At 44.0% G+C, this 21,843-nt stretch overlaps 1 protein-coding gene across 3 annotated transcripts in view; it reads left to right on the plus strand.

The window, feature by feature from the left end:
- LOC126297831 (HEAT repeat-containing protein 5B) overlaps positions 1-21,843 on the plus strand; it is a 472,968-nt gene that overhangs the window by 447,522 nt on the left and 3,603 nt on the right. The window lies entirely within an intron of this gene.

The raw sequence follows: 21,843 nt of genomic DNA on the forward strand, positions 1-21,843 counted from the left end.
TCTGCAGCTTCGACCATTTCTTCCAAAATTGCGACATCATTTTTGTTGATGAATGTGGTGAGTTTTCAGTGTCTTATTGAATGTGACATCATGATACTTCTTCAATTACAGGCCAGTTTTCAGTGTCTTATTGAATGTGACATCATGACACTTCTTCAATTACAGGCCACATGTCCTGTGGACACACGTTACGTGTCTTTAATGCAGTGGTTTCCATTGCCTTCTGCATCCTCATGCCATTGATCATTGCTGATTCTTCCACCTTTAGGGACAGTTTCCCACCCCTAGGACTAGAGAGAGCCCTGAACCTCTGTCCACTCCTTCACCCTCCTTGGCAAGGCCATTGGCAGAGTGAGGGTGACTTCTTGTGTCGGAAGTCTTAGGCCGCCAATGCTGATTATTAATCAAAATTGAAGCAGTAGTGAGATTTGAACCCGGGACCATAGACATTTTGATTATGAATCAAAGACACTACCCGTAGACCACAGATGCTTCATTATAAATTGAAAAAGTGCAAGTGAAACGCACTGGTGAAATTATTTAAAAGACCTTCATCAAAAGTTGTAGTTTAGATTTTTTCTCCAATCACTTCACTGGTAGAAAATTTCTTGTTGAATTTCCATTTTCCAACAAAATAATAAGTTTTTATAAAAAAAAATGCTACAAAGGTGTGATGAAACACTGTTAAAAACTGTAGAGTGTGTTACAAACAGTCGGAAAAAAGATATAGTAAGGGCCAACTATAGAGGATATGGACCTGTTGCTGGAGCCATGTGCTCTGAGTGCATGAAAGAAAACAAAGAAAAAGAGTAGAGTGGGGTTATGATAAAAGAATGTTGCTACTGAAGACCAGTTGAAATCACAAAGCACATCGTACAGTAAATACAGTTCAGAAATTTATCATGTACAATAATTCCTGTTTAAATTTATTAATTAATCAAATTAAATTGATTATATACTTTGTAAATAAAATAGAAAGAAACTTCCACATGGGAAAAATATATTAAAAACAAAGATTCCAAGACTTACCAAGTGGGAAAGCGCCGGCAGACAGGCACATGAACAAAACACACAAACACACACACAGAATTACTAGCTTTCGCAACCGATGGTTGCTTCTTCAGGAAGGAGAGGGAAAGACGAAAGGATGTGGGTTTTAAGGGAGAGGGTAAGGAGTCATTCCAATCCCGGGAGCGGAAAGACTTCCCTTAGGGGAAAAAAAGGACAGGTGTACACTCGCACACACACACATATCCATCCGCACATACACAGACACAAGCAGACATATTTAAAGGCAAAGAGTAAGGGCAGAGATGTCAGTCGAGGCGGAAGTACAGAGGCAAAGAAGTTGTTGAAAGACAGGTGAGGTATGAGCGGCGGCAACTTGAAATTAGCGGAGGTTGAGGCCTGGCGGGTATCGAGAAGAGAGGATATACTGAAGGGCGAGTTCCCATCTCCGGAGTTCGGATAGGTTGATGTTGGTGGGAAGTATCCAGATAACTCGGACGGTGTAACACTGTGCCAAGATGTGCTGGCCATGCATAAAGGCATGTTTAGCCACAGGGTGATCCTCATTACCAACAAACACTGTCTGCCTGTGTCCATTCATGCGAATGGACAGTTTGTTGCTGGTCATTCCCACATAGAAAGCGTCACAGTGCAGGCAGGTCAGTTGGTAAATCACATGGGTGCTTTCACACGTGGCTCTCCCTTTGATCGTGTACACCTTCCGGGTTACAGGACTGGAGTAGGTGGTGGTGGGAGGGTGCATAGGACAGGTTTTACACCGGGGGCGGTTGCAAGGGTAGGAGCCAGAGGGTAGGGAAGGTGGTTTGGGGATTTCATAGGGATGAACCAAGAGGTTACGAAGGTTAGGTGGACGGCGGAAAGACACTCTTGGTGGAGTGGGGAGGATTTCATGAAGGATGGATCTCATTTCGGGGCAGGATTTTAGGAAGTCGTATCCCTGCTGGAGAGCCACATTCAAGGTCTGATCCAGTCCCGGGAAGTATTCTGTCACAAGTGGGGCACTTTTGGGGTTCTTCTGTGAGAGGTTCTGGGTTTGAGGGGATGAGGAGGTGGCTCTGGTTATCTGCTTCTGTACCAGGTTGGGAGGGTAGTTGCGGGATGCGAAAGCTGTTTTCAGGTTGTTGGTGTAATGGTCGAGGGATTCAGGACTGGAGCAGATTCGTTTGCCACGAAGGCCTAGGCTGTAGGGAAGGGACCGTTTGATATGGAATGGGTGGCAGCTGTCATAATGGAGGTACTGTTGCTTGTTGGTGCGTTTGATGTGGACGGATGTGTGCAGCTGGCCATTGGACAGATGGAGGTCAACGTCTAGGAAAGTGGCATGGGATTTGGAGTAGGACCAGGTGAATCTGATGGAACCAAAGGAGTTGAGGTTGGAGAGGAAATTCTGTAGTTGTTCTTCACTGTGAGTCCAGATCATGAAGATGTCATCAATAAATCTGTACCAAACTTTGGGTTGGCAGGCTTGGGTAACCAAGAAGGCTTCCTCTAAGCGACCCATAAATAGGTTGGCATAAGAGGGGGCCATCCTGGTACCCATGGCTGTTCCCTTTAATTGTTGGTATGTCTGGCCTTCAAAAGTGAAGAAGTTGTGGGTCAGGATGAAGCTGGCTAAGGTGACGAGGAAAGAGGTTTTAGGTAGGGTGGCAGGTGATCGGCGTGAAAGGAAGTGCTCCATTGCAGCGAGGCCCTGGACGTGCGGGATATTCGTGTATAGGGAAGTGGCATCAATGGTTACAAGGATGGTTTCCGGGGGTAACAGACTGGATACGGATTCCAGGCGTTCGATAAAGTGGTTGGTGTCTTTGATGAAGGATGGGAGACTGCATGTAATGGGTTGAAGGTGTTGATCTACGTAGGCAGAGATACGTTCTGTGGGGGCTTGGTAACCAGCTACAATGGGGCGGCCAGGATGTTTGGGTTTGTGGATTTTAGGAAGTAGGTAGAAGGTAGGAGTGCGAGGTGTCGGTGGGGTGAGGAGTTTGATGGAGTCAGGTGAAAGGTTTTGTAGGGGGCCTAAGGTTCTGAGGATTCCTTGAAGCTCCGCCTGGACATCAGGAATGGGATTACCTTGGCAAACTTTGTATGTAGAGTTGTCTGAAAGCTGACGCAGTCCCTCAGCCACATACTCCCGATGATCAAGTACCACGGTCGTGGAACCCTTGTCAGCCGGAAGAATGATGATGGATCGGTCAGCTTTCAGATCACGGATAGCCTGGGCTTCGGCTGTGGTGATGTTGGGAGTAGGATTAAGGTTTTTCAAGAATGACTGAGAGGCAAGGCTGGAAGTGAGAAATTCCTGGAAGGTTTGGAGAGGGTGATTTTGAGGAAGAGGAGGTGGGTCCCGCTGTGATGGAGGACGGAACTGTTGCAGGCAGGGTTCAATTTGGATAGTGTCTTGGGGAGTTGGATCATTAGGAGTGGGATCAGGATTGTTTTTCTTCGTGGCAAAGTGATATTTCCAGCAGAGACTACGAGTGTACGACAGTAAATCTTTGACAAGGGCAGTTTGGTTGAACCTGGGAGTGGGGCTGAAGGTGAGGCCTTTGGATAGGACAGAGGTTTCGGATTGGGAGAGGGGTTTGGAGGAAAGGTTAACTACTGAATTGGGGTGTTGTGGTTCCAGATTGTGTTGACTAGAATTTTGAGGTGTTGGGGGGAGTGGAGCTGGAAGTGGGAGATTGAGTAGATGGGAGAGACTGGGTCTGTGTGCAATGAGAGGAGGTTGAGGTTTGTTGGAAAGGTTGTGGAGGGTGAGTGAGTTGCCTTTCCGGAGGTGGGAAACCAGGAGATTGGATAGTTTTTTGAGGTGGAGGGTGGCATGTTGTTCTAATTTGCGGTTGGCCTGTAGGAGGATTCTATGAACAGCCGGTGTGGATGTGGGAGAGGAAATATTGAGGACTTTGATTTGGGATAGGAGTTGATGGGTGTGTTCATTGGCCGAGTCGATGTATAGGTGAAGGATTAGGTGGGTGAGGGCTATGGATTGTGCTGTTTGGAACTGGTATAAGGACTGATGGAAAGAAGGATTGCAGCCAGAGATGGGAACTTTAAGTGTGAGGCCTTTGGGAGTAATGCCAAATGTCAGACAAGCCTGAGTAAATAAAATATGGAAGCGTAATCTGGCTAGGGTGAAGGCATGTTTGCGGAGGGAATGTAAATAAAATTTAATGGGGTCGTTGTAGGGATGTTGTGAGGTTGACATGGTATTAGTAGGTGGAAAGGGTAATATGAGGTTAAAGTGAAAGTAAATAGAGATTTGTATAGGGAGAGATAAAAGTGTGAAAAAAGTCGAAAAAGTGTTGGTTTGAGATGAGCTATGTTGATCATGTGCTGAACTTAGGTTGGTGAACAACCCACCTCCTCTTCCTCAAAATCACCCTCTCCAAACCTTCCAGGAATTTCTCACTTCCAGCCTTGCCTCTCAGTCATTCTTGAAAAACCTTAATCCTACTCCCAACATCACCACAGCCGAAGCCCAGGCTATCCGTGATCTGAAAGCTGACCGATCCATCATCATTCTTCCGGCTGACAAGGGTTCCACGACCGTGGTACTTGATCATCGGGAGTATGTGGCTGAGGGACTGCGTCAGCTTTCAGACAACTCTACATACAAAGTTTGCCAAGGTAATCCCATTCCTGATGTCCAGGCGGAGCTTCAAGGAATCCTCAGAACCTTAGGCCCCCTACAAAACCTTTCACCTGACTCCATCAAACTCCTCACCCCACCGACACCTCGCACTCCTACCTTCTACCTACTTCCTAAAATCCACAAACCCAAACATCCTGGCCGCCCCATTGTAGCTGGTTACCAAGCCCCCACAGAACGTATCTCTGCCTACGTAGATCAACACCTTCAACCCATTACATGCAGTCTCCCATCCTTCATCAAAGACACCAACCACTTTATCGAACGCCTGGAATCCGTATCCAGTCTGTTACCCCCGGAAACCATCCTTGTAACCATTGATGCCACTTCCCTATACACGAATATCCCGCACGTCCAGGGCCTCGCTGCAATGGAGCACTTCCTTTCACGCCGATCACCTGCCACCCTACCTAAAACCTCTTTCCTCGTCACCTTAGCCAGCTTCATCCTGACCCACAACTTCTTCACTTTTGAAGGCCAGACATACCAACAATTAAAGGGAACAGCCATGGGTACCAGGATGGCCCCCTCTTATGCCAACCTATTTATGGGTCGCTTAGAGGAAGCCTTCTTGGTTACCCAAGCCTGCCAACCCAAAGTTTGGTACAGATTTATTGATGACATCTTCATGATCTGGACTCACAGTGAAGAACAACTACAGAATTTCCTCTCCAACCTCAACTCCTTTGGTTCCATCAGATTCACCTGGTCCTACTCCAAATCCCATGCCACTTTCCTAGACGTTGACCTCCATCTGTCCAATGGCCAGCTGCACACATCCGTCCACATCAAACGCACCAACAAGCAACAGTACCTCCATTATGACAGCTGCCACCCATTCCATATCAAACGGTCCCTTCCCTACAGCCTAGGCCTTCGTGGCAAACGAATCTGCTCCAGTCCTGAATCCCTCGACCATTACACCAACAACCTGAAAACAGCTTTCGCATCCCGCAACTACCCTCCCAACCTGGTACAGAAGCAGATAACCAGAGCCACCTCCTCATCCCCTCAAACCCAGAACCTCTCACAGAAGAACCCCAAAAGTGCCCCACTTGTGACAGAATACTTCCCGGGACTGGATCAGACCTTGAATGTGGCTCTCCAGCAGGGATACGACTTCCTAAAATCCTGCCCCGAAATGAGATCCATCCTTCATGAAATCCTCCCCACTCCACCAAGAGTGGACACAGGCAGACAGTGTTTGTTGGTAATGAGGATCACCCTGTGGCTAAACATGCCTTGATGCATGGCCAGCACATCTTGGCACAGTGTTACACCGTCCGAGTTATCTGGATACTTCCCACCAACACCAACCTATCCGAACTCCGGAGATGGGAACTCGCCCTTCAGTATATCCTCTCTTCTCGATACCCGCCAGGCCTCAACCTCCGCTAATTTCAAGTTGCCGCCGCTCATACCTCACCTGTCTTTCAACAACTTCTTTGCCTCTGTACTTCCGCCTCGACTGACATCTCTGCCCTTACTCTTTGCCTTTAAATATGTCTGCTTGTGTCTGTGTATGTGCGGATGGATATGTGTGTGTGTGCAAGTGTACACCTGTCCTTTTTTTCCCCTAAGGGAAGTCTTTCCGCTCCCGGGATTGGAATGACTCCTTACCCTCTCCCTTAAAACCCACATCCTTTCGTCTTTCCCTCTCCTTCCTGAAGAAGCAACCATCGGTTGCGAAAGCTAGTAATTCTGTGTGTGTGTTTGTGTGTTTTGTTCATGTGCCTGTCTGCCGGCGCTTTCCCGCTTGGTAAGTCTTGGAATCTTTGTTTTTAATATGATTATGTACTTTTGCATATATAAATTCAACTGCCCCCCCCCCCCCCCCCCCCCCCATGAACCATGGCCCTTGCTGTTGGTAGGGAGGCTTGCGTGCCTCAGCGATACAGATAGCCGTACCGTAGGTGCAACCAAAATGGAGGGGTATCTGTTGAGAGGCCAGACAAACATGTGGTTCCTGAAGAGGGGTAGCAGCCTTTTCAGTAGTTGCAGGGGCAACAGTCTGGATGATTGACTGATCTGGCCTTGTAACACTAACCAAAACGGCCTTGCTGTGCTGGTACTGCGAACGGCTGAAAGCAAGGGGAAACTACAGCCGTAATTTTTCCCGAAGGCATGCAGCTTTACTGTATGGTTAAATGATGATGGCGTCCTCTTGGGTAAAATATTCCGGAGGTAAAACAGTCCCCCATTCGGATCTCCGGGCGGGGACTACTCAGGAAGACGTCATTAGGACGACATCGTTATCAGGAGAAAGAAAACTGGCGTTCTACGGATCGGAGCGTGGAATATCAGATCCCTTAATCGGGCAGGCAGTTTAGAAAATTTAAAAAGGGAAATGGATAGGTTAACATTAGATATAGTGGGAATTTCGGTGGCAGGAGGAACAGGACTTTTGGTCAGGCGAATACAGGATTATAAATACAAAATCAAATTGGGGTAAGGCAGGAGTAGGTGTAATAATGAATTAAAAAAATAGGAGTGTGGGTAAGCTGCTACAAACAGCATAGTGAACATATTATTGTGGCCAAGATAGACACGAAGCCCACGCCTACTACAGTAGTACAAGTTTATATGCCAACTAGCTCTGCAGATGATGAGGAAATTGAAGAAATGTATGATGAAATAAAGGAAATTATCCAGATAGTGAAGGGAGATGAAAATTTAATAGTCATGGGTGACTGGAATTTGGTAGTAGGAAAAGGGAGAGAAGGAAACGTAGTAGGTGAATATGGATTGGGGGAAGAAATGAAAGAGGAAGCCGCCTGGTAGAATTTTGCACAGAGCACAACTTAATCATAGCTAACACTTGGTTCAAGAATTCTAAAAAAGGTTGTATACATGGAAGAAGACTGGAGATACTGACAGTTTTCAGATAGATTATATAATAGTAAGACAGAGATTAAGGAACCAGGTTTTAAATTGTAAGACATTTCCGGGGGCAGATGTGGACTCTGACCACAATCTATTGGTTATGAACTGTAGATTAAAACTGAAGAAACTGCGAAAAAGTGGCAATTTAAGGAGATGGGACCTGGATAAACTGACTAAACCAGAGGTTGTACAGAGTTTCAGGGAGAGCATAAGGGAACAATTGACAGGAATGGGGGAGAGAAATACAGTAGAAGAAGAGAAGAAATATTGAATTTAATTGATGAAAGGAGAAAACATAAAAATGCAGTAAATGAAGCAGGCAAAAAGGAATACGAACATCTCAAAAATGAGATCGACAGGAGGTGCAAAACAGCTAAGCAGGGATGGCTAGACGACAAATGTAAGGATGTAGAGGCTAATCTCACGAGGGGTAAGATAGATACTGCCTACAGGAAAATTAAAGAGACCTTTTGAGAAAAGAGAACCACTTGTATGAATAACAAGAGCTCAGATGGAAAACCAGTTCTAAGCAATGAAGGGAAAGCAGAAAGGTGGAAGGAGTATATAGAGGGTCTGTACAAGGGCGATGTACTTGAGGGCAATATTATGGAAACGGAAGAGGATGTAGATGAAGATGAAATGGGAGATATGATACTGTGTGAAGAGTTTGACAGAGCACTGAGAGACCTGAGTTGAAACAAGGCCCCAGGGGTTGACAACATTCCATTAGAACTACTGACAGCCTTGGGAGAACCAGTCCTGACAAAACTCTACCATATGGTGAGCAAGATGTATGAGACAGACGAAATACCTTCAGACTTCAAGAAGAATATAATAATTCCAATCCCAAAGCAAGCAGGTGTTGACAGATGCGAAAATTACCGAACTATCAGTTTAATAAGTGACAGCTGCAAAATACTAACACGAATTATTTACAGAGGAATGGAAAAACTGGTAGAAGCCAACCTCGGGGAAGATCAATTTGGATTCCGTAGGAATATTGGAACACGTGAGGCAATACTGACCCTACGACTTACCTTAGAAGCTAGATTAAGGAAAGGCAAACCTACGTTTTTAGCATCTGTAGACTTAGAGAAAGCTTTTGACAACATTGACTGGGCATACTCTCTTTCAAATTCTGAAGGTGGCAGGGGTAAAGTATAGGGAGCGAAAAAATTTGTACAGAAACCAGACGGCAGTTATGAGTAGAGGGACACAAAAGGGAAGCAATGGTTGGGAAGGGAGTGAGACAGGGTTGTAGCCACTCCTCGATGTTATTCAATCTGTATGTTGAGCAAGCAGTGAAGGAGACAAAAGAAAAATTCGGAGTAGGTATTAAAATCCATGGAGAAGAAATAAAAACTTTGAGGTTCGCCGATGACATCCGTAATTCTGTCAGAGACAGCAAAGGACTTGGAAGAGCAGTTGAATGGAATGGACAGTGTCTTGAAAGGAGGATATAAGATGAACATCAACAAAAGCAAGACAAAGATAATGGAATGTAGCCGAATTAAGTCGGGTGATGCTGAGGGAATTAGATTAGAAAATGAGACACTTAAAGTAGGAAAGGAGTTTTGCTATTTAGGAAGTAAAAGAACTGTTGATGGTCGAAGTAGAGAGGATATAAAATGTAGACTGGCAATGGCAAGGAAAGTGTTACTGAAGAAGAGAAATTTGTTAACATCGAGTATAGATTAAAGTGTCAGGAAGTCGTTTCTGAAAGTATTTGTATGTAGTGTAGCCATGTATGGAAGTGAAGCATGGACGATAAATAGTGTAGACAAGAAGAGAATAGAAGCTTTCGAAATGTGGTGCTACAGAAGAATGCTGAAGATCAGATGGGTAGATCACATAACTAATGAGGAGGTATTGAACAGAATTGGGGAAAAGAGGAGTTTGTGGCACAACTTGACTAGAAGAAGGGATTGGTTGGTAGGACATGTTCTTAGGCATCAAGGGATCACCAATTTGGTACTGGAGGGCAGCGTGGAGGGTAAAAATCGTAGAGGGAGACCAAGAGATGAAAACACTAAGCAGATTCAGAAGGATGTAGGCTGCAGTAGGTACTGGGAGATGAAGAAGCTTGCACAGGATAGAGTAGCATGGAGAGCTGCATCAAACCAGTCTCAGGACTGAAGACCACAACAACAAATTTAACTGTTTAAATGTATTTAAATTTCATAATTCATAGTTAAACAGTACGAGGAATGAAATAAAAAGGGGAAAAAAAGAAAAAGAAACTGTAGCAGTGAGAATAGAATCCAAGCCGGTGAGTTGCCAGGCAGTGCCCTTGACCACTGGGCCACGTCATTGACGTGAGAGGGTGGGGGGTATCCCTCACACTCTGCTCAAAATCTTCACAGTGGGTCTTACTATTTACTATGGCCCACTCAGGGGAGAAATGGTGCATGTACCTGCTTCTACTCACACTCCTTGAGCCAAATTGATGAGTCCCATCCTACAACCTCACCTTGTTAGTTAAGGGAGCAAAATATTTCTGATACCATGATTCCATTGGAGTCGGCCCAATGTCTGGAATGATCGGTCAACATAAGGCAGCTTATTGATATTTGACTTCTCTTCCTCAGTCTCATCCCATTCATCAGGTGTATTTGATTTTGATTGTACGGCCCATTCAGTTAGATGGTATGAGTACCTATTCCTTCAGAACACTATTCATAGGTGTCGTAACACTCTGACAAGGTACTCCTTATCTGGAAGTGTTTGAGCTCTATGGATCAAGCACCAAATTTCTTTGTGACAAATGGTGATGGCTTGAGGCTTGGAGATAGAGCTCAGTGTGCACAGTTCTTTTTACATACACTGTGACCCAGAGATCCATCCAGTCTTCTCTAAACTAGCACATCGAGGAAAGGTTGTTGGCCCTCATTTTCAAGTTCCATCATGGATTTTACATTACTGTGGATAGAGTTTAAGTTTTCTAGGAACTCTTCAAGTTTTTCCACTTCCTGTAGTCACACATCACTAATGTGTCATCCACGTATGAATAGAACCACATTATTTTCGACTTAGCGGTTTTTAGTACCTTTCCTTCAAAGTGTTCCATGAATAAATTCACGACAAAAGACAGTAATGGACTACCCATTGCCACACCATTGGTTTGTTCATATTTCCTGATGAACAGGAAAAGGAAATAAGTTGTCAAAAACGCTCAAAAAGTTCTGTGAAATAATCTTCAAACTACTCAGTGACTAGTTCCAGGGAATCAGACAGTGAAACTCTCATAAAGAGGGAGACTACGTCGAAAGTGAACATAATATCCCTATCCTTGAGCTGAAATTGACTCGGGCGGCATACAAAGTCAACAAGTTGTGAATGTGGTGTTCATGCTTCCCTACATATTTGTGAAGAATGCGTCTCTGGTATTTTGCCATCTGGTATGTCTGTGTGCCCATATGACTTTGTATCTTAGAGGAATGCTTCCTTGTGTATCTTAGAAAGACCATGAAGCTTCACTTCTCTGGTAGTGATACCAATATCTGATAATTGCCATGGATGGTAGCCACTGGCTTTTTAGTGTGAACTCTAACCATGGACTGGTTGGACCATGCTCTTGCTGTGAAGTCACTGTCGACTGAGTGTAGACCCACAGTTGAGTCCTGGTGGTACTGGTTATACTGTCAGGTGGATGAGTGTGCTCAATTCGCGTGGTTGGTTGCCACTGGTCGAGATGACAAGCTGCTTGCTCTTTGGCACTAAGTGTAAAGTGACATCGTCTGAAGAGTGATTGGAATCTACAGAAAGTGTGGCAGTGTAGTTCCGTCAGCTGCAGTGCTGTGTTGGGGCGGTTGTTACTATTAGCCTTGCTGAACTTCCGTACCTGCTGATTATTCGACCAGTGACACGACGCCATACAAAGGATGTCATCCAGATGGCACCAATGTAACAACCCTAACTCATTTTTTTTCTTTTCTTTCTTTTGCCTGTGATGTTTTACCCGTGGAGACACAGGGTCGGCATGGTTAATCAGATGTGGCAATGTTAGTGGAAGGGGTGGCTGGATGCCCTTCCTGCCGCCACCCTGTACTCCCCAGGAAAGAATTGGTGTACCCCAACTGTCTGCGACTAGTGGAATGGTGCGAAAGTGTTCAGATGTCTGTGAGCCATGTAATGAGGTGGGACATGGGGGACCAGCCCGGTATTTACCTAGAGGGATGTGGAAAACCATGTCAAGCCTGACTCATTAAGAAGATTCATCTTACTCTCAATTTTATTTGTAGGATCCACATCTATCTGTCTGTAGGTAGCAACATCTTTTGATCAAGAATCTTCTTAGTGTAGTTCACGTGACATTAACACAGTAGCATTGCCTTTGGTAGCTGGCACAACTATAGTTGCCTTCACCTCCCACATATTTCTCGGCGCTACTCATTCTTCTTTAGAGATGTTGGATCTTAGCATTTGCATCTTGGTAAGTGGTCAACAGGTTTCGCAGTGAACCTCTTCTGCTGCTTCTGGTGGGAAAGAAGCTAGAGTACGCTCTATGGAGCTGATATAATGTGCTGTTCATAACATTTTAGGAGTAGATGTGAAATTTAGCCCTTTAGCAAGGATCTTCACTTTATCCTCATTCGGTTGTTCGTCAGTGACATTAATTATAGTATGCCTCTCTGAATATTGTCTTGACTTTTTGTGTGATTGAATTTTGCTTTGTGGCTTGGAGACATTTTCAACTACATTGATTTGAACTGTGCTCATATAGCGTTCCCAATAATCTGCATAGAGTGTGGCCAACATGTAAAGATGGAGCTCAAGAAGTTATTTTGAAGTGACATTGAGTATTCATTGGATGTCACGAATTCTTTCCTGTACTAGAGCCAGGATTGCATAGCACATAATCCTTTTTGCTGCTTGTGTGTTAGTTAGAATTTTGTATCTGCACAAGGCATGACAATGCCACAAAACTCCCACTGTCAGAACAAAGTAAGTATACTAGCTGGTGCCGGCTTGACTGCAAAGCCCAGAGCTGAACCCCAGCAGAGGGAAAGAAACTTGATCTGTGAGTCAAACTACAGGGAAGCAGAGTGTCTGAACACCACAAAGAGGCGAGCACAAAGAAAAACACAAACACAGCCAGTGTGAGTGACTGATCAACTGAGCATATGGGAACACATTCACAGGCAAGTAGATAAAGGAAGGCAATGGTTCCAACTCCATGGGCCCTGCAGCAGAAGTCGCAGAAATGATTGCTTCTTGCACTCAATTCTGTGGGCAAAAGTAGGCTGGCAGAGGGCACAGTGGGGATGGCAGCAGGTGTGCACATTGCTGGAATTGGGAGCTCCTATCAGGAATATGTCATGACCGAACCCGTTGCCCGGCTTGCTCAGAGATGGCTATGTCATGAGTCCAAAAGCTTGCAACTGATTGGAATGACCAGTCAGCTGTTCCCAATTGACATCCTTCACAAACTTCCGACCTTCGTGGCCCACCACTAGACTAGGGAGCCATCCCTGCCACCAGCTGAAAGACTGGGCCCAAAAGCAGCCTCCTGATGAAATCACAGTAAGCTGTGATGGTCCAGGGCATGCAATTCAGGGTGCAACAAATCCATAGGACTCAATGGCCTGTGCACATGCAAATGTTCCACCAGACTGCACCTCTAATGGGCATTGATTGGTACATGGTGAGAAAACTAGAAAGTGCATCATCGTGGGACAATGCAGAGACAGATTTATTCATTTGTGTCTTGAATGTTCACACAAAAAGCACTCCACTTCTTAGTTAGAAGCCAGATGATAGGGGCTGGTAGTCAGACTCTGGAAACCATTGTGGATTCAGAAATCTTCAAACTCCCTGACTCAAATTTCCAGCCATTATCAGATACAAGGGTCTGAGGGGGAGCCCTTAATAGAGCAAATGAGACACAATGTGTGAATAGTACCTCTTGAAGTCATGGAAAACAGTTTGGCAACATATAGGAAATAGGACAAAGCATCCATTACCAACCACCTCATGCTTCCCAAAAAGGGCCCCACAAAGTTTGCTGTGGAAGTTCTCCCAATGGTGCTGTGGGACCAGCTGAGGGAGGAACTGACTTGGTGGCGGAGCTTGGTTCTGTTCATAATCCATGCAAGCCTGCACAAGATGTTCAAGATCATGATTGATCACCAACCAGTAGGTATGATGCTGTGCCAAAGCCTACATATGAGACATGCCCCAGTTTGATCCATGCAGCAGCTGGAGTATGTGAGGATGTAACAATGGAGGGACAGCTTTTCAACAGCTTTGGTCATCCATCGCAGACATGAAGATCCCCTGGATCGCATTGAGGCAATTATGTAGGAGAAAAGAAGGAGCGCGCTTGGCCTATCTTGTTCAGGCTGATGAAACTACTTTCCAATAAAACAGGGCGTCAGCCATAGTGGACATAACCTCCAGCACCAACAAAGAAAAATTGAGCAGTGTCTGCTACAAGGTATCATACAACGTCAAATGAAAGCCTCTTGTCAGTTGAACTCTGGATCTGGTCCCACTGGCAACCATGATAGTGCACCTGCTGGGTGGTGGACTGATAATGTCATAGCACTGATGCAATCAGTGGGCAGTCCTATCTGGAAGCCTGGAATGAGGGCCAAATAAGGGAACCAGTAGCTTGTGGTTGGTGATGAGTAGGTACTTCACTCCATACAAGAAAACATGAAACTTTTTTATGCCAAAAATGATAGTGAGTGATTCTTTTACCACAAGTAAATGATTAGATTGCGCCACGAAAAGTGTCTTCAATGCATAAGTGATGGGCTGCTCAGTGCTATCTAGTTCCAATGTGACAGGACCACACCTACGCGACATGGTAGCTGCCAAGGTTAGTGATTTAAGTGGTGTACTAGAAGCCAAACAGGGAGCAGAGCACAAACAGTGTTTAAAGGACTGGATAGCACAGGGCAATCCACAGACCATACAGATTTGATGCTCTTCTGGCAAAGGCAGTTACGAGGATGGCAAGTGTGCATGACCTGGGGGATGAAGTTAGCATAACAAGAAATCTTGTCCAAAAGGAACTGGAGCTCCTTGAGGTTCTTATGCACCTGCAAGTTGTCAGTGGCTTTGTTGTGCTCATCTGTAGAAAAGAGGCCATTTTTGCTAAACACATGACCCGAAATATGCCCCTTTGGGGGGAAAAGTGCCTTTTCCAATTTGAAGTGAAGACCTTTCTCCAGAAGGCATTGGAAAACCACCTGCAGATTTTGTAAATGCCCTCTTGCATACAGCCCCTGAACCAGAAGTTGCCAGGGTAATTTCACCACAGAAAATGTCCTGAATCAACTGCTCCGAATATCATCTATAAATTACTGATGCAGACGGAATTCCAAAGGGCAGATGATTAAATTGATAAAGCCCAAAGAGGGTTTTCATCACCAAGAAACTCCAAGATGTGGTATCCAATGGCTACTCTGCAGGTATGCTATGCAGAAAAATACTGGCCCACTGACAATTTGGCCAGCAACTCCTTCAGCTGTGGAGCTGGATACGAGTCAGACACATTGCCTGTTGTTTAAAATTGGAGCAAGGGGCCATCTGTGTTCTGAATCATAACCATGTGTGTGGCCCCAGTGTGCCCCACTGACTTGATGAAACAGGTGGAATGATGCCCGAGGTCCTGCCAATGCTGCTACTCTGCCTTGATCTTGTCACACATGGCAAAGGGAATGGGATGATGGTGACAAAATTTAAGTATTACTCTTGGCTTAAGGAAGGTGTGTGCCTCGAAATTTATTGCCCAACCCAAAGTTTTCTCAAACAGCTGCTTGTACCTTGTTGTAAAGGGACAGATTTAGACACTAAATGTTCTTTGTCCAGTACTGAAAGCCAAAAGCCGAAAAGTCATTTAATCGAAAAATATTTTGTGCCAACAGTGAGTTAATGTAAGTTTCCAGTCCACATTCTTTTGATATGCTGAGACAAAGAATTGCCCCCCCCCCCACACTAAAAAAAAAGAATACACTATTTTTACTGTAAGACATAACATTGTGTCTGTTGCAACACAGAGTGACCCAAGAGTGTGTACGTTTCTACGTTAGTTAGACTGACAGTTGCTCCCGTATTTACCTGAAACTGAGTCAGTCATCAATTCATGAGCAGCATTAGTGGAATACACTGGGATAATGCTTGAGGGGAGTCAGAGGCAGCCCCTGTGTCCAGGGAAAACAATGGGGCCTCCAACAACCATCCTGCGGCTCACCAACTGTCAGAATCTGATAACAAATGTCCTACTTTTTGGCATACCAGAAACATAGCAGCTACATATTGGCAGTCCTGTCTAACACGTACCACATGACAATTGGGACAGGACTGTCAACTTGTGCATAGAGTGGAAACAAATGCAGAAGGAGAGCGATGCCAAAAGCCTGAAAAGATTGCAAGCAGGATCCCCAACTCTTTGTCTTGTGCATACTGGGCTTGCCACAGATGAAGGCAGGGAATGCTGCAACAGCATCACCCTCAAATTGGTGAAGACATAATCACATGGGGGGGGGGGGTGCCCTCAGAGGAAAGTGTAGTTGCCTGGTCGACCCGATGAGGCACCGTGAGCTGCCTTCCATGCATATGTAATTTTACCATTTGCCAATTGTTAGAAAATTGCCATTGCCGTAAGTTGATGGGATTCAGCAAATTGGGCAGCTCCAGCTAAGAAGGGGTCAAACAACACCGGTGCCTTAGTTTGGACCTTGGGGTCAGGTGCTAACCAGACAATTGTGCCCCTAATTAGTGAGTCCACATATGAAGTAGCACATTAAGGACATTTAAACCGACCCTTGCATGAAAGACCTTGCAGGTTGGGGATCCAGGACAGACATGATTGCTGCCCAGGGTACTTTGGGTGCTAGTTAAACTGCAACTGTGCCATCACCATATAGGTTTGATGTTTGAAATACTGCATGAGCAGCTGACAGAGTTCCTGTAGTTAAGTTTTGCAGACTCGTTGGAGTACATCAAATTTTGCACAGTTTCACACTGCTGGACAGTAACGAGGTTGTGGATCGACAGTACACTTTACATGGCAGTACAGCAAGAACTGGTGCAGATAATTCTCCCACCTTTCAGCAGACTCCTCAAAGCCAGTGTATGCAGTTGGGGATGGCAGCGTGGATGGCTTCTCTGCAGCCACCTGGCCTGCCACTATTGCAGCATGGATGCAGAGGAATTTCACCTCTTGCCAACATTGCAAAAATGCCAATTGCATGGTGCCCACAAACTAATGCCATGGAAAAAAAGGACGATATCAAATTTGTAAGAACATCCTATGCCACCATTTTTGTATCTGCACAAAACAAGGCAACACCAGAAAACTGTCAGTCTCGACTTAAAAGTAACTATACTAACTGATGGTAGCCCAACTGTAAAGATGTTGAGCTGAACCCCAGAAGAGTGAAAGAAACTTGATGTCGAGTCAACCTATGGGCGATTAGTGTGTCTGAACGCTGCATAGAGGTGAGCTTTGGAGAAATACACGAATGTGACCAGCTTGAAGTAGTGAACAGCTAAGCATGTGGAACAGACCATGGTGTGAAGTGAAGCCAGTTTGGCAGTAGTTCAAATTGGTGCCAGAACTGAAAGGCCCAGCCTTGGTAAACACCACATTCAGTGGTTCTGTATATACAGTGCTTTGCATGTCCAGCCTGTGGTAGCTTGCTTTACTACTCTTCTGGGAGATCCACATAGGATTATCTGTGTCCGTATTGAAGTCCAGTGGTGGTGTTCCTAAAATGATGATTGATTTTTGCTTACATAGGTCCAACTTGTTCATCTCAACACCTTTTTAGAAAGTTCTGCATATTTAGAAGTTGACCTTTCTTCTTGTGGAGCTTATCCAAATTGTGTATGTTAAAACATTGTCCCTCCATAGAGTGAAGTGATATGATCTCTCAGGTTTTCTCAGCACAATTGATTAATGCTGTGTTTCTGAATGTTCTGCAAAGGTTTTCGATGACTAACCAGCTTCCTTTTTCAGGTGCTGCAAGTTTTGTTGTTATATTTACTCACTGTGTAGACTCCAACTTACACACACTGACCTCTTACCTCCATGCTTTGAGCTATCACCATCCACTGCAAAGCAGTTCAGTGCTTAAGACTCTGATCAATATTGCTCGAACACTTTCAGACAAGGAGAGCCTTTCCAAAGACTTACAACACCTACGAATAGTGTTACAAAGGAATGGGTTCTCAGATCATCAAATGAAATGGGTAGTGCAGCCAAAATCCAGTATGCCTGAGAAAGGGATCAAGACAGATGGGAAGAGAAGTCAAAATTAGTCAGTTACCTTATCTGATCCAATAACCAAAAATGTCAGTAGACTTCTACTGAAATGTGGTATTCAGTGTATTTCACTACCTTCAACTAAGATAAAAAGTATTCTTAGTAATGTTAAAGACTATCTGGGTGTGCATCACATGAAATGTGGACGTTGTATGTCTTACGTTGAGCAGACTATCATAAGAATTGTGGAGATACAAGGAACATCAGTGACACGTCCTACTACAACAACCAAGCAAATCAGCTATATCACCATCACTGCCTTGAATATAATCATAAAATGAAGTACGATGAGACCAGTATCATTGCGCAAAATTCTAAGTTTATAGGACAGCATAATTCAGGGTCCATTGAAATAAAGATGTTGGAAACCCTAATAAACAGGAATGGAGGATTCAGTGTAAACAAGACTGGCGTCTAGCACTTAGTTCAAAAAGATCTTGTTCGCCATCACATCTGCCAGAGCTGGAAAGTGCTGATGGAATTTGCATTTCTTGGACTATCAGAGCGACCTCTGAAAAACAAAAGATCATCAGAGGCCATCGTGGGTGTTGGGAGTTAAACTCTGGTATAAATAGTGGCACGAGACCAACAATGGTTCACAGACTGTTTGGAGTCCAGGCAGCGAGTACACATAACAGCATACATCACAGCACCTGAAGAAGATAGCTGGGTAAGTTGTCGAATAATTGTGCATAAAATGGAAAAAAAAACGTGGCAGAACACTCAGAAGTGCAATATTAATCAACTGCGCTGTGTAAACCTAATGACATCTCTTCACTCAGCAGGGAGGAAATGTTCCGTAACATACACAAGTTGATGAAAAGGTTGCCTTCTCGGTACACTGATGTTGTAACAAGATGTACCTGCATGTGCCAAAGTCAAACATCATATTAAAACATCAGCAGCAAATAAGATTATGTGCCATGCCACTCTGGTTATGGTATGAGAGAGAATTTTTGACACCCAATGAACGCTGAACGTCACTTCAAAAGAGCTTTTTCATATCCACCCCTACATGTCAGTGACACACTCTGCAGATTCTTGGGAATTGGTTGACAATATAATATGATCACAAGCAGAATCAATGCATTTGGAAATATCTGCAAGCCAGAGAGAAAAATTTGATCACGTGCACAAAAAGTCAAGACAAGGTGCAGGAAGCTCTACTGTAATTAATCTTCATGACAAACATCTGGATGAGGATACATGAAGATTCTTGGTAAAGTGCTAAACTTCATTCCCATTTAGTATATTACACCAGCTCCATGGAGCATGTTGTAGCTTCTCTCCCACTAGATTGATCAGTTATCTAGGCTCCAATGCTAAGATCAGTGTCTCCAAGGAAGAACGAGTAACGTTGAGAAATCTGTGTTGTTACAGCAGACATGGACAATGTGATGGTCCTAATGCCACATGTGGACTGCAGTAAGATGATTTTCTATCTTTTAAATGATGTTGCCTATAGACAGAGAGATACCGCTCCTACAAATAAAATCAAGAGAATGATGGTGATTCTTCCCAGTGAGTCGGACTTGCTATGTAAAATCATTAAAGATCTTAGAAAATGAGCAGCAGTGTCACCATGGCTACATGGCCTTCATAGGGTATGCATGGGAGGAATTCCTCCAAGAACTATAGTTAGTTATACTGGCTCATTTACCAGCTGGCATAATACCTGAAATGCTTTCTCTGCAAATATGTGAGGAAGTGTAAACATCACATTCACAACTCCGCTGACTTTGTACATTACCTCAGTTCATTGCAGCTTCATGTTAAGGATATTATGGTCAGTTTTGATGTACTCTCCCTCTTTTTGAGATTACCAGTTTCTGATTCCTTGCAAGTAATTTCAGAAAAGGTTGATGATTATTTCACAGAGCTTTTTAGGTGTTTTCTGACATTAACTTGTTTCCTTTTCAAGAGAAAATATTGTGAACATACCAGTGGTGTGGTGATGCCTAGTTCGTTATTCCCTTTGTGGCAAACTTATAAATGGAATACTTTGAAGCAAAAGCACTAGAAACTGGCAAGTTGAAACCAATGTGTTTTTATGGGTACACAGCCAACACGTTTGTGGAAAGGGTACATAAAGCAGAAAAACTTAAAGAGTTTGTAAAATATTTAAACTGTATCCACAGTAATTTAAAATCCATGATGGAGCTTAAAAAAGAGGGCCAACAGCCTTTCCCTGATGTATTAGTTTAGAGAAGAACAGATTCATACCTGGGTCACAGTGTACACTCTGACAAAAAAGTTATGCACGCCGAAGGAATTGTCCAAATGAGGTGGAAATCAATAGATGTGATGTACACATACAGACAAATAAAAATAATTATTTGGCTTGGCAGTGATTGATAGAGTTTTTGGATGAGCTCCTGTGGGATATCATGCCAGATACTCTTATTTCAAACTTATACATCCCTCACATTGTTAGTTTATGTCAGGGATTGTCAAAATCCTGAGCTGATTGGAGGATCCTGTCCATAATGCATCATGTGTGAGCTTGATAGCCAAGGTAGACATTGACAAGCACGAAGATAGGCAGTAGAAACTCTCAGCATGCGTGGCGGGCATTATCTTGCTGAAATGTAAGACCAGAATGGCTTGCCATGAAGGGCAACAAAGCGGGGCATAGAATAATGTTGAAGTACTTCTGTACTGTTAGGGTGTCACAGAGACAACCAAAGGGGTCCTGCTGTGAAGTGAAATGGCACCCCACACCATCACTCCTGGTTGTCGGGCTGTAAGGTGGGTGACAGTCAGGTTGATATCCCACCACTGCTTAGGGATCTCCAGACGTGTCACTGGTCATAGTCGCTTTGAGAAAGTGCTTCAGTACTACTAGAGGAAATAGCATTGTGCTTATGAGGTATTTATTGACTGATAAACCAGTTGTGGTGGTATTGTCAGGTGTTTTGTCTAGTTATGTAACTGAATCCATTAAATTTCTCCCTAAAAAAAAATAAATTAGACCATGGATAATTTCAGTGAATTTACGAAACTTCGAGTAATGAGATGAATCCTTTAATTCAGGGAACGTATTATAGTACTTTTTATAAATATTTGCTGCACAACAAATTCTGGGCAAAATATTGTAGATGCGGCTTGACTTTTGTATCTTGATTTTTATCTTTATCTACAACCACCTTTGTTATGAAGATACAAATAAACAAGTATTCTCTGTGCAGTTCAAATTGTGAACAAGAAAAGGGACAAAATCAGATGTGCAGACACTGTTAAGTCTGACACCACACCTATAAGGGTTACTCCAAACTTAGACATCGCTCACATTGTTAGTTTATGGCAAAGATTGTCGACACTGGCAGTTGCCCACTGAATTGGTCGCACCACAGAGTCGTCATCTGAACATTCAACTGCTATAGTCAATTAAAAATACTGAAGATCTGCCTCATAGTGGTTGCCTGCTATTAACAACAGGAGCTAATTACTGCTACCTCCAAATTATGGTTTCTATTTGTTGTGAGGAGAGTGTAACATAAATGCACATTGCCTTTGTGGAGGCAACTGGAAGGGCTGTGATGACCCGTACAGTACCCAACTTTCTCCACGTGATCCATTTGGCCTGTAGGCAGTCATTACAAACAGTAATACAAACTGCCCATCACTTTGGTGTCTAAAGGAGATGGACAAGGGAACACCTCAGTAGGACCTGGGTGTGTGGCATTGGATTCTCTTCACAAACAAGTGTAGGATCTGTCTAACACTGATGATCATCATAAATGAGTGCATACCTCAGGATGAAGTCTGATGTGATCAGCAGGAAGCTGGGTCTGTTGTGTTTTGGGCTGGTATCATGTGCAAGTCTTTGTACATACATCAATAGTTACGGTAACTTGAGAGTTGTACATTTTTGGAACAGGACCCTTCACCCTATTGTCCAACCCTACAGTCAACATTTTGGCAAAGAGTTCGTCTTTCAAGAACATCAAATGCCAGTACACTCCTACAGGAGGCAGAAATCAGTGAAATGGAATACCTGTGGTAT

This window comes from Schistocerca gregaria, chromosome X, assembly GCF_023897955.1.
Source record: "Schistocerca gregaria isolate iqSchGreg1 chromosome X, iqSchGreg1.2, whole genome shotgun sequence".
Classification (NCBI taxonomy): domain Eukaryota; kingdom Metazoa; phylum Arthropoda; class Insecta; order Orthoptera; family Acrididae; genus Schistocerca; species Schistocerca gregaria.